The sequence below is a fragment of the Puma concolor genome, chromosome B4 (genome assembly GCF_028749965.1).
Source record: "Puma concolor isolate L17-30 chromosome B4, mPumCon1.1.hap2, whole genome shotgun sequence".
Classification (NCBI taxonomy): Eukaryota; Metazoa; Chordata; class Mammalia; order Carnivora; family Felidae; genus Puma; species Puma concolor.
Window position 1 is genome coordinate 42428885 of NC_141673.1, and position 13588 is coordinate 42442472.

General features: G+C 36.0%; 1 protein-coding gene and 1 long non-coding RNA gene across 6 annotated transcripts in view; one reads left to right on the plus strand and one right to left on the minus strand.

Moving 5' to 3' along the window:
• Positions 1-13588, plus strand: part of OSBPL8 (oxysterol binding protein like 8) — a 157149-nt gene that overhangs the window by 35848 nt on the left and 107713 nt on the right. The gene's annotated exons all lie outside the window — the stretch shown is intronic.
• Positions 3028-10645, minus strand: LOC147579032 (uncharacterized). The gene is made up of 3 exons (XR_015253475.1): positions 10527-10645; positions 6170-6239; positions 3028-3074 (listed from the first exon to the last, which is right to left on the minus strand). It is a non-coding gene; the product is annotated as an uncharacterized LOC147579032 (long non-coding RNA).

Below are 13588 nucleotides of genomic sequence, written 5' to 3' on the forward strand. Positions count from 1 at the left end.
TCATGACCTGAGACAAAATCAAGAGCCAGACGATTAACTGACTGAGCCACCCAGGTGCCCTGGAAGTAGACATTTTAAAGTTCACATAAGTCAAATAGTGGCTTAGGACCTTATCAGTGTACGTTAACCCTGTGACATTTTTTTTCAGGTGTTAGTTTATTAAGAACTTTTCTTTCTCTTCTAAAACTTGAGGAGTTCTAGAACTACTTAATTTATGAGCAGTCCTTAAAAAGCAGCAAAGTTACAGTCCGGTTTACTTGAAAGATTTAAGATTTAACCTGTTAATAGGAAGGGGAGGATCTTTTGTGCACAAATGAGACAAGAGATCATTAGATTTAAATGATTCAGTGTGAATAAGTAGTGCATCATGGAAAGGGATCACAGTGCCACCATAATTGATTTCTTTCTAAATAGAACCAGTCAAACCTGTCATCTTTGAGGAAAGTTGATAGGTCTTGAATCTGATCTCTAATTAAGGTATTTCTAAATAGGAAGAAAGGAATCACACTGCTTTTTCCCACCAAATTAAGAAAAATTGTGGTAAAATACACATGATCTAAAATTTGCTGTCTTAACCATTTTTTAAAAAAATTATATATATGTTTATATGTATGTATGTATTTTAAGTAGGCTCCGTGCCCAGAATGGGGCTTGAACTCACAACCCTGAGATCAAGAGTTGCATGCTTTACCGGCTGAGCCAGCCAGGGTCCCTGGTCTTAACCATTTTAAGTGTATGATAGTTCAGTGCTTGTGCAGCCGTCACCACCATTCATCTCCAGAACAACTCATCTTGCAAAACCGAAAACTGTATACTATTAAACAGTAACTCTCTATTCCCCCTTCTCTCAGCTCCTGGCATCCTACCTTCTTCTTTGTCTCTATGATTTTGACTACTCATATAAGTGGAATCCTACAGTATTTGTGGGTTTTTTGTGACTGATTTATTTCATTTAGCATAATGTTTTCATGGTTCATGCATGTTGTAATATGTACCAGAATTTCCTTCTTCTTTAAGTCTGAATAATAGGCCACTGTATATACCAATTTTGCTTAACCATTCTTCAGTGGACACTTACATATTTTAGCTGTTGTGAATAATGTTGCTGTGAACATGGATGTGTGCAGGTACCTGTTCAAGACTCTGCTTAGAGTTCTTTTGAGTTTATACACAGAAGTGGAATTGCTGGATTATGTGGTAATTCTAGTTTTAATGTCTTTGAGGAACATCTATATTCTTTGTGACAGCATTTGTACCATTTGACATTCTCACCAAATGGTGCACAATGGTTCCAGTTTCAATACATTTGCCACACCACTTTATTTATTTATTTAGAGACAGAGAGAGTGCACGCACACGTGAGCTGGGGAGTCGGGCAGAAGGAGAGGAAGAGAGAGGATCTTAGTAGGCTCTTTGCCCCTGCCAGAGGGCTTGATCTCACAACCATGAGATCATGACCTGAGCCACAATCAACAGTTGGATACTTAACCAACTGATCCACCCACATGCCCCCTGCCACACACCACTTTTAATAACTCATTTTGGTAGGCAGAAGCATTAGCCTTGTTATTTACACTCCTTTACAGTCACAGCATGTTTGCATAATTAGGCATTGAATTTGGCCGCTGTGAAAACCCAAGGTGTGTATTATAAACAGTTAAGGATGTTATTCACACTATTTTAAGTGCTGATTTAGTAGGTGTAAGAAAGGTTTGGACCTTGTTGGATTCTTAAAGTACAAGAAATGCTTCTAGGAAGAAAATGGCAAATGAATAAGGTGATGGAAAGAAATATGTAGCTCTTTTTGCCTCACACATTATTTTTTTGACAACTTTCTTGTTCTGGAGAAGGAAAAACATCAAAATTTTACCCACTCTAATTGCTTCTCTTCCACATTACCTTGTGGCGAATAGAAATAGCTACTGAATGGACCCAAACCAATAGTTGATTTTCATTTCTTAAAACGTCTAACTAAATAGCATGTTTAAATGTCAGTTATCAAATTCAGAATACACGTTGCCCCCTTCTATCTTCTCACACTGCTCCTCTATTAGATTATTATCAATAATGTGAGATATTTACTATGCACTGTATTACTGGAAGTATGGGAGAATATGTGAGTGGCCTCCTGCCTAAGGGCTTATGCATATTCTCTGGTGAGAATGTGTTGCTTGCCATTCTTTACTTAGCTAACTGCCACTAATGCTTTAGGTCCCAACTTAAAACATTTTCTATGAGAAATTTTCCGTAACCTCATGTAAAGTCGTTGAGGTCATGGACCATGGGTATTTTGTGTACTTTGGCTCTCCTGGGGGTAGTATAATGCTTGGCACTTACCATGCGCTCTGTATAAACTGTCTTTATGGGGCTTTGGATCTAAAATGAAGAAGGCAGACGTACTAGAAGCACTTTGAGTGCAAAGAGGAGGAAATACCTCTGTAATAGAGAAGAAGTGGAATCCATTTGGTCTTGTCTGTTCTTTTTTTTAAATTAGTGTGATATTAGTATGTATTTTTCAAGTGCATTAATTCATTTGAAAACATTTATAGTATCTGTTAATGCCAAGTAGTTTATCACAAAGCTTTTCAAAATGATTAAATTACCCATATTTTGGGTCTTGTAGCCTTTTGTTTTGAGTTGTTGTCTCGGAGATGTTTTATAGAACAGTATGTGGAAGGTAAGTAATAGGGGAAACTGATACTTTTTTCTTAGTGGTCTTTATTAAACTTATAAGCAAGCTCCTTGTATGTCATTTTGATTTTTTTAGGTTCTTGAAGCCAAATATTTGAAATTTACCATATTCATCTGCTTCAGAAAAAATAACCTTTTTGTACTATATATACAATTAGATATCATTTACCATTCTTAAAACAGTTCAAGTTTCGGGGTGCATGGGTGGCTCAGTGGGTTAAGTGTCCACCTCTTGATTTCAACTCAGGTCATGATCCCAGGGTCGTGGGATTGAGCCCCCTGTTGGGCTCTGTGCTGAGTGTGGAGCCTGCTTGAGATTCTCTCTCTCTCTCTCTCTCTCTCTCTCTCTCTGCCCCTCTGCCTTGCTTGCATGCTCTTTCCCTCTAAAATTAAAAACAAACAAACTAGAAAACAGTTTAAGTACCAGATGATAGAAGAATATAAATGAATACATCAACAAGCAGATAATACTTACATTTAATATTTGTTATAGTATTTGCTAAAACACTAATAACTTAGCTTTATCATTAGAATTTTAGCTATTAGATAATCAGCGTAAAATGTTTTTAAGACCTAAATTTTTAAAATTGTAATTATTTCCAGAAGCATATTCTAGAGAGCGTAGAAATGGAACATTGATAGCACTCAGAAACCTCCTTGTCCCATCCTTATCTTTATCCCCTACAGCTTCTTCAAAGATAAACCATTATCTAGATTTCTATGCCATTAGTTTGTCTTGTTTTTGAACCCTATATGAATTGGATAATTAGCCCCTTGACTTTCATACTGTCTTATGTAGGTATAAGTTTTCTCTGCAAAGTGGTCCTGTCTTTGGCTACTGGGAGCCTTTTTGAGGTGGCTCCTGAGTCTTCACTATATAACTCTGGTAGACTTTCATAGCATTCTTGCTTGGATATGCAAGATACTAGAATGTAAGACACTCTAGGCTCACCTTGTACATTTGTTGTCTTAGACCTAGAATATGCCATTTCTCCAGGAAGCCCTGGTGTCTTTTAATGAGAAGTACTGGAGATCACAGACTGGGTGGTGGGTCTGATTGCTACTGGGTGCTATTTTGCTGTTTCCTTTAAAACCTATAAAACTAGATATTTCACTTCAGAATAGTTTTTTTCTTGAAGTTTTAAAAGGGAAGTATGAATGTATAGTAAAAGGTATCTTATGCAGTTTTCTGCAGGTTGGCTTGATACTTTTAAGGAAGTATCGAGCTCTATCCATACGTTCTTCCCTGTATCCAACTGTGCAAAATGTCCAGGGATTTATATGTGATAGAGTCTTGCTGTAACCAAAGTTTATTTATTTTTAAACTAGGCAGTTACATTTCTGATATATTCCTTTCCCACATATATTTTTTTAGGCGGATTGTAAACTGTATAGTAATTTATTTGAGATTACTTCAGTTCTTTTTTGTTTGTTTTTGTAGAATTAAGTATAGATTGAGAGATGATGTAAACTAGTTTTGTTTGTCACTAAGTCCAAAGCCAAATAGATGAATCTCAAAAAAAAAAAAAAAATGAAAACTTAAGTTCAAAATAGTCTGCATAAATTAAAACCATTAGATTATAAGATTTATAAAAGATTTTGCATTAATTAATTCTAGTTAGGATTATTTATATATTCTATTTCTGGTAGTTAATTTGTTTTATTTAATATAAAAAGGCTTTGCAAAGTGTTTTGTTTTGTTTTTGCTTTTTGTATTCTTACTCTACTGCCTCCAAAAATCTGAGTTTAATATCCTTATGTGTTTTTATAGGTAACATCATGCATGTAGCTTTGTCATAGGCTCATTATGTTGTAGCGTACTAGTCAGTTTATTTTGCTTTCTTTCAGCTAGGACAGGAATGATGATTATTGTTCTATATATGTCCAGAATCCAGAATAGTGTCTTTACGTGACAAGAAGTAAATAAATATTTGATGAATGTATTTTGAGCCCTATAAAGGGCATATAATTGATCGTGAAGCAACATAAGTAAAGGCTTATAAGCCATAAGTTTTATGAATTATATTAATGGTTGGTATATTAATGGTTGGTCTAGAGAAATTGGGAAATAGAATTTGGTTCGTAACTTGCTAGAAATTTGGTAGTAGTGATTTTCTGTTTTTCATTGAACTTAGTCCAACGCTGTTGGTTTTCCTCTGGGCAAATTGCTAATGGTATTGTTTTGGCTGAACTCTATATATTGTGTATTTCATCATCATCATTGTTGTTACTTTTAGAGGGGAAGGAATTTTAACATAATTCATAGGTGCCAAAATATTATTACATTGTAAGAAATGTATATATTACACTATCTTGCAATAATTTAGATGAAAGCCATTTGGATATAGCAGACTGCTCTAATTGAGCAATTCACTTACATGATTTTTATTTTTTGTCAAAGTACTTTTTTTTTTAAGTTTTATTTAAGTAATCTCTATGCCCCATGTGGGGCTTGGACTCACAACCCGCAGATCAAGAGTCACATGCTCTTCTGATTGAGCCAGCCAGGCATCCTTGTCAAAGTACTTATGAATAGGATGTTGGTGCTGGCGTGCTTTTTGGGAACTATCACGTTTATGTAATGAATTTCTCATATTAGGCTTACCTTAAGGATTTGACTTAGTGTAAATACTGTAGATTAGTTCAGACTAACTAAACCAAAATGTTTTTCTGTTTTGTTTTGTTTTTTGAAAGAGTGAGAACAGGGAAGGGGCGGAGAGAGGGAATCCCATACAGGCTCCACGCTGTCAGCACAAAGCCCAACACTGAGCTCCATCTCAGGAACGCTGAGATGATGACCTGAGCTGAAATCCAGAGCCAGAGGCTTAACTGATGGAGGTACCCAGGCACCCCAAACCAAATTGTTTTTTTTTTTGTTTTTTTTTTTAAATTTTTTTTTTAACGTTTTTATTTATTTTTGAGACAGAGAGAGACAGAGAATAAACAGAGAGAGAGGGAGACACAGAATCAGAAGCAGGCTCCAGGCTCTGAGCCATCAGCCCAGAGCCCGACGCGGGGCTCGAACTCATGGACCATGAGATCGTGACCTGAGCTGAAGTCGGACGCTCAACCGACTGAGCCACCCAGGCGCCCCCCAAATTGTTTTTATTTGCAACCTATTATTGCCAAATTGGCAGTGAGTGAAATTAAAATTCTTGAATCCAATCCTACTTTTCGGTGTGTTATTCTTTGGAAGTATGGTGTATTCATTGATAAGCATTCTTGCTTTTGAGAATTTTTGTTTTTGCTACATTTTTAACAAAAAACCTTGGGGGCATCCTATGAGATCGTACCAATCGTACACAACCTGTCAATGCCTTCAGAAGCAGCCATCATTCATTATAGCATCAGAAGGTTGTTACGATTAAATGACATGTGTTAAAGGTGTTAGCTTTGCTTAGTAGCTGATCATTCCTTTTTTCTGTGACTGAAATAGCAATTTAAGCCCAAAATAGAGAAGAATTATTATAAAAATTACCTTTTCTAGGAACTTTTTTAGTTTAAGTGTAGACAACGAGGCACCAGGTTTCCAAACAACATCTAAAGTACTGATAACAAAAAGAACAAAAGAGAGAACAAAGTCTTCTTTAAACTTTGAATTTAGCTAGTAATTATGTTTAAATTTGGATGCAGGCCTAGCTCTAGCCTGGCAATTTGGAGAAAGGAGCCTTCAGGATTTTGATATATTGTACTCTTCTGCAAAAAAAAAATTATTAGACTTTCTTTTTGATTATAGTAATAACATACACTGTTGAAAATTTTTTTAAGTGTCAGGAGAGATTGCCTTTCTTCTCAACCTATTCCCTAGGACCTCCTGCCATTAAATTTGTGTTTAATTACCATTTTAACTTAAAAAACTAAACTTTGTAATTCTTAGACTTATTATCACTTAAACATCTTTTGACTTTCACCTCTGAACGATGGGAAAATTATTGTGCTTATACTTTAGGCCACTAGTCAGTCAACCTTTCCTCTAGGATTTTTGTTTTATATTTTTAGTTGTAATCTTTGGCTTGAAAGAAAATACTAAAAACTTGTTTCTTGACTTATTAGCAGTGTCTCTTATCTCAACTTCTTGTCATCAAAGGTAAGGAATTTAGGGCACTTATCCTTAATTTTATCTTTCTTTTCCTGCTTCCTAATTCCTTAAATTTTTTTTTTTTAATGTTTATTCTTATTTTAGAGAAAGAGAGAGACAGAGTGAATGGAGGAGGGGCAGAGAGAGAAAGAGGGAGACACAGAATCTGAAACAGGCTAGGCCCTGAGCTGTCAACACAGAGCCCAACACAGGGCTCAAAACTCTGAACAGCCAGATCATGACCTGTGCCAAAGTCGGATGCTTAACTAACTGAGCCACTCAGGTGTCCCCCCCACTTTTTAAAAAGTCATGTTATGATTTGACTTTTACTGTGTGTGTGTATGTATCTTCTTTGCCTTTTATATTAGTTAATCCAGTCTTTACATAAACTATATGAGTAGTTCTGCAAATTGAAATGGGATTCATTCTATAAATATTGATCCTTTAAAATTGAAGTACCTCAGAGATCTGACCTTGGTCCTTTTTTCTGCCTGCACAGATTCCCAGGAGATATCATCCAGTCTCATGGTTTTAAATTTTAAATTTGGGGGGTAGGGTTGTGGAAGAGTATAAAAATGTTAAGCTTTACAATTGGATCAAACTTATCAACTTAAAATAGACTGCTGTAGTTAGAAGTTGTTATATGTAAGCCTCATGATAACCACAAAGCAAAAAATGATAGTAAATGCACAAAAGATGAAAAGAATATAAGCATACCATTAAAACAAAGTTACCAAACCACAAAGGAAGAGTAAGAGAAGAGAGGAATTATGAAAATAGTCAGAAAAGCATTAACAAAATGGTAGTAGGCACAATACTTATCAATAATTATTTTTTAAAAATTAAAAAAGTGATTATTTTAAATGTAATTGGATTAAATTCTCCAAAGATTGGAGAGTGGCTGAATAGATTAAAAAAAAAAAAACAAAAACAAAAAACAAAATACAAGACCCATCTGCATGCTGCCGTAAGAGACTCACTTTAGATGTTAGGACACACAGAGTCTGAAAGGGAAGGGATGGAAAAAGGTATTCCATGCAAATGGAAACTAAAAACTGGAGTAGCTATACTTATATCAGACAGAATAGACTAAAACAAAAAGTGTAATAAGACAAAGATGAGTATTATATAATGATAAAGGGATCAATCCAACAGGAGGATGTAACATTTATGAATATTTATACACCAACATGAGAGCACTTAAGTATGTAAAAGGCAACTATTAACAAGACCTAAAGAGAAGTAGACAGCAATACGATAATAAGGGACTTTAATACTCCAATATCAATGGATGGATGATCCAGACAGAAAATCAATAGGAAAACATTGCCCTTAAACATTTTAGACCAGATGGAATTAATAGACATATAGAACATTCCATCCAAAAGCAACAGAATGCACATTCTTCTCAAGTACGCATGGAACATTCTCCAAAATCAATCATATGTTAGGCTATAAAACAAGTCTTAATCAATTTAAGAGTATTGAAATCATATCAAGCATTATTTTTACCACAGTGGTTAGAAACCAGAAATTATTTACATGAAAACTGGAAAATTTACAAATATGTGGAGATTAAACAACATGCTACTGACTGACCATTTGAGTCAAGGAGAAATTTTAAAAAATACCTCAAGGGGCGCCTGGGTGGCTCAGTTGGTTGAGCGTCCAACTTTGGCTCAGGTCATGATCTCATGGTGCATGAGTTCGAGCCCCATGTGAGTGAGGCTCTGTGCTGACAGCTGGGAGCCTGGAGCCTGCTTCGGATTCTGTGTCTCCCTCTCTCTCTGCCCCTCCCCCACTTGAACTTTCTCTCTCTCTCTCTCTAAAATAAATAAGTATTTAAAAAAATTTTTTAAATTAAAAAATACCTAAGAGAAACGAAAACAGAAATGTACCAAAATTTGTGGGATGCAGCAAGTCATTCCAAGAGAGAAGTTCATAGTGATAAACGCCTCACTGAAGAAATAAGAAAAAATCTCATATAAACAACCTAACTTTACACTTAAGGAAACAGAAAAAGAACAAAGTAAGCCCAAAACTAGTAGAAGGAAGGAACTAACAGATTAGGGCAGAAATAATGAAATGGAGACTAAAAAGACAGTAGAAAAGATCATTGAAACTAAGAGCTGCATCTTTGAAAAGATCAACAAAATTGGCAAGCCTTTAGCTAAACTTACTAAGAAAAAAAAGGACTCAAATAAATAAAATTAGAAATGAAAGAGGAGAAATTACAACTGACACCACAGAAATACAAAGGATTGTAAGAGACTACCAGGAACAATTATAATTATATGCCAACAAATTGGACGATCTAGAAAAAAAAATGAATACATTTCTAAAAATATACAAGCTACCAAGACTAAATCCTAATGAAATAGAATATCTGAACAGATCAGTTGCTAGTAAAGAGATCAAATTAGTGATTTAAAAACTTCCTACCAACAAAAGTCCAAGATCAGATGGCTTCACTTGTATATTCTGCCAAACATTCAAAGAAGAGTTAATGTCAATCCTTCTCAAACTCTTCCAAAGTATAGGAGAGGACTCTTCCCCAAATTCATTTTATATGGCCAGCATTGCCCTGATACCAAAACCAGACAAAGATGCCACAAGAAAAAATTACAGGCCAATATCCCTGATGAACATAGATGCAAAAATCCTCAAAAAAATATTAGCAAACTGAAATAATACATCACAAGGATCATACACTATCATCAAGTGGGTTTATTCTAGGGCTGCAAGAATGGTTTAATATCTACAAATCAGTCACTGTGATATACCATATTAATAAACTCCAGTATACAAATCTTATGGTCATTTCCATAGATGCAGAAAAAGTGTTTGACAAAGTTCAGCATCCGTTTAATCTCAACATGCAGATATAGAGGGAATGTACCTCAGTATAATAAAGGCCATATATGACAAGCCCACAGCTAACATCTTGTTTGGTGGTGAAAAGCTGAAAGCTTTCCCCCTAAGATCAGCAACAAGACAAGGATATCCATTGTTGCCCTTTTATTTAATATAGCATGGGAAGGTACAGTTAAGTGAAAATTATATTGGCAGGAAATCCATATTTCCAGGCAGCGATGGTCAAGGAAGGCATAGTATTTGTTTTAATCATAAATTGGGATAAAGTCAAGAAAACATTAATTAAAATCATCAAAAGCTATACATACAACACACACATATATGCACATACATCTGTGCTTCAGATTAACCTAGGTGTAGAACCAACATAATACATGTAGGCATGAAGTCAGGGGAACGAAATAGAGGAAATGAAGCATGAATATTTAAGAAAATTTCCAATGGAGGTAAAATAGAGGAGGGTAGCTTTTAGGGAGGTAGGACTGAGAAAGGCCTTTTTAACAATCAGTGAGGTTTGAGCATTGGGGACAAGCAGGACTGACAGGACAAGTTCTTGATATATAAGTAAAGGCTTTTACTATCATTAGGTACTAGAAGGGATAGCTCAGAAAGCATAGGTAGAAAACTTAGTCACAGAAAGGATGGTGGCTGATAGAAGAAATCCAAAAGGGGAGCTTATAAAATTGCTCTACTAAAAGCAGTTGTATATGTTATTGAATGTGTTTCTTTGTGTTAGCAAAGATTCTGTACAGGTTACCTTAAATGAGTGGTCAGAACTCAAGCACTTACAGAACCTAGGCAGGTAGCAGAAAATGAGGGAAGCAATGAAAAGTACAGATGCAAATATTGTGTGAGAGGTGGGTGCAAACTGGAGAATGTTTACCTGTGTCAAGTAGTTGGCTGCTGCTCAGCTGTAATCAGTCATTCCTCAGTGTTGCCACATTTTCCATAGTGTTAGGACTAGTCTTAAAACTCCATTGTTATGTATACATTTTGAAATACTGGTTTGGAAAGAAGAACCAAAACCACAGCCAGTTGCCTTACATTTTGTGACTTCTGTTTTACATATTCCTTGTCATGTATGGTTTTGTTACTGTTTTGTTTTCATAAAGCTTTTGAGAGCTGCCTATTGCTAAAGTATAAAATACTCCTCATGGAATCAAATCTCCTCATTATAAACTTACTGCAAAACCAAATACTGGTTTAAAAAAGTCATTTGAGAAGTATAGTATCTATATGCTCTTCACAGGCTAACAAACATTTATCACATACCTGATACCAAGAATACATTCATGTCTTTAAAAACTAAACATGTTCAAAAACTTTACCCCTCATTTTGCTATCTGAATCTTCACGGTGCTATATTTTTTCCAACTGCTTGCTGAACATACCCACTTGAATATCAAATAGACCTCTCAAACTTAACATGCCCCAAACCAAACACCTGTTTACCCCCTCCCAAATTCCCCCAAAGAAAAAAAACCTTACTCTCCCATCTGTCTTCTTCTTGTCTGATGGCCATCTTTTCAGTCCTTCAGGCCTTACCTCTGTGATCATATCTCTTGCTGCTCTTTATTCCCTTTGCTCACATTGTTCTAGCCACATGGTTTTCTTGCTTTTCCTCAGACTTACAAGTTAGTCACTTACAACATTTGCACTGGCTATTTCCTCTGACCTGAAAACTCTTTTTCAGATATCTACGTGGCTGTTTTCCTCCCTACTTCAAATCTTCGGTCAAATGTCATCTTTTCAATGAGACCTTCCATAAATATCTGACTTAAAATTGTAACCCTTTCCTCCCTGGTTTTTCTTAGCCTGCTTTATTTTTTTCTCCTAGTATCACCTTTTTTTTTTTTCCTTTTTTGAGGGAGAGAGGGAGAGAGCGTGCGCGTGCTTGTGTGTGTGTGTGTGTGAGAGAGAGAGAGAGAGAGAGAGAGAGAGAGCGCGCGCGCGCCAGAGAAGGGCAGGGGCAGAAGGAGAGAGAGAGAGAGGGAGAAAGAGAGAAAGAGAGAAAGAGAGAATATGAATCCCAGGCAGACTCCACACCCAGCTTAGAGCCTGATGCAGGGCTTGATCTCACAATCGTGAGATCATGACCTGAGCCAAAATCAAGAGTTGGATGCTTGGCTGACTGAGCCACCAAGCCTCTCCTCATAGCATCACTTTCTAACATATAACTTTTAATTTATTGTATTTATTGTTTTGTCTCCTAGTATATAAGCTCCATGAGAGTAGGGCTTTGTTTTGTTTATTGATGTATTTTTATTTTACATAATTTTTAAAAATATATATGTTTGAGAGAGAGAGTGGGGGAGGGGCAGAGAGAGAGAGGGAGACAGAGAATCCAAAGCAGGCTCTGCAGTATAAGTGCAAAACTTGATGTGGGACTTGAACTCACGAACTGTGAGATCATGACCTGAGCTGAAGTCAGATGCTCAACTGACTAAGCCACCTGGACATCTCTATTTTAATTTTATTTTATAGATCTAATTGGCTTTATTAAATGATTTATGAATCAGGCAGTATCCCATCTACCAAGTAGAGGGGAACGCCTTCATTGATGCATTTTAAGTGCCTAATATAATGTCTAGTAATAAAGGAATCCTTAGAATGGAATGGATAAGATGAAAAAATTGGTAAAATTAAAAAAAAAATTTATATTTACTTATTTTTGAGAGAGAGACAGAACAGACAGAGCATGAGCAGGGGAAGGTCAGAGAGAGAGAGGGAGACACAGAATCCAAAGCAGGCTGTGGGCTCTGAGCTGTCAGCACAGAGCCTGATGCGGGTTCAAACCCACGAACTGTGAGATCATTACCTGAGCTGAAGTTGGACACTTAACTGACTGGGCCACCCCGGCTCCCCAGTAAAATATTTTTGAAGTTGAAGCTTCCAGTGGGTGTCTTATCGTTTTGTTTTTAATATTGCCAATTTCTAGAATATGTGTGTCAGTATTCAAATATGAATTATAGTGTGCATCACATAGACATAAATAATTTTTGTATCATCTGTTTTGGATTATTTTTTATTCATACAGGTAATTGAAGTGACAGTTTAGTGCAACAAATGTTTATGAAATGTCTGCCATGAACCAGCACTGGGTAGACAGATCAGTAAAATGCAGTCTTTGTCCCTGAAGAGAATTAGATCATGAGAATAAATAATTACGGTGAATTGTAATACATATACTGGGGAAGTATACTTAAGGTTTATAAACTGCAAGTTCACTTAGCTTGGGCTAATTGTATTGTTTATATGAGAGAAACCAAATGACAGCCCTCCAAAGCCCAGTTAAGAAGTATTTTCACCAGCATTTACACTTCAGTGAAGCTTTTTATACTTGCAGAAACAAAATGATTTTAGAACTTCAAGAAATGACTAGAATTCTGCTGACTTGTTGATTTTGGTTTCGTTAGCTCTTTTAAGGAAGAATTATTAGAGAGTTTATTAGAGGCTTTTGAATATATGTAGTTTTATATGATAAGAGTTCAGCTTGGGGGCACACGGGTAGCCCAATCGGTTGAGCATCTTGACTCTTGATTTTGGCTCAGGTTATGATCTCGCATTTGGTGAGATCTGAGTCCCGCATCAGGCTTTACACTGACAGCATGGTGTCTGCTTGGGATTCTCTCTCTCCCTCTCTACCCCTCTCCCATTTGTGCTTGCTCTCTCTCTCAAAATAAATACACATTAAAAAAAAAAAGACTTCAACTTGGAGGTTTTGTTTACAAAGTTTGGAAGAAAAAGACTTGTGATAAAGACATGCTTGTAAGACTTTCAAAATAAAAATAACTATGAAGTAATATATGTTCATTGTAAAATTGGGAAAATGCAGAGTATTTTATCAATAATGTTCTGTAATTTGCCTTTTCCACCTAATGTGGCCTTCTCTCTATTTGAAGTAAATACATAAAGAGTATGTAAAAACACCTTCTTCATTTTTAG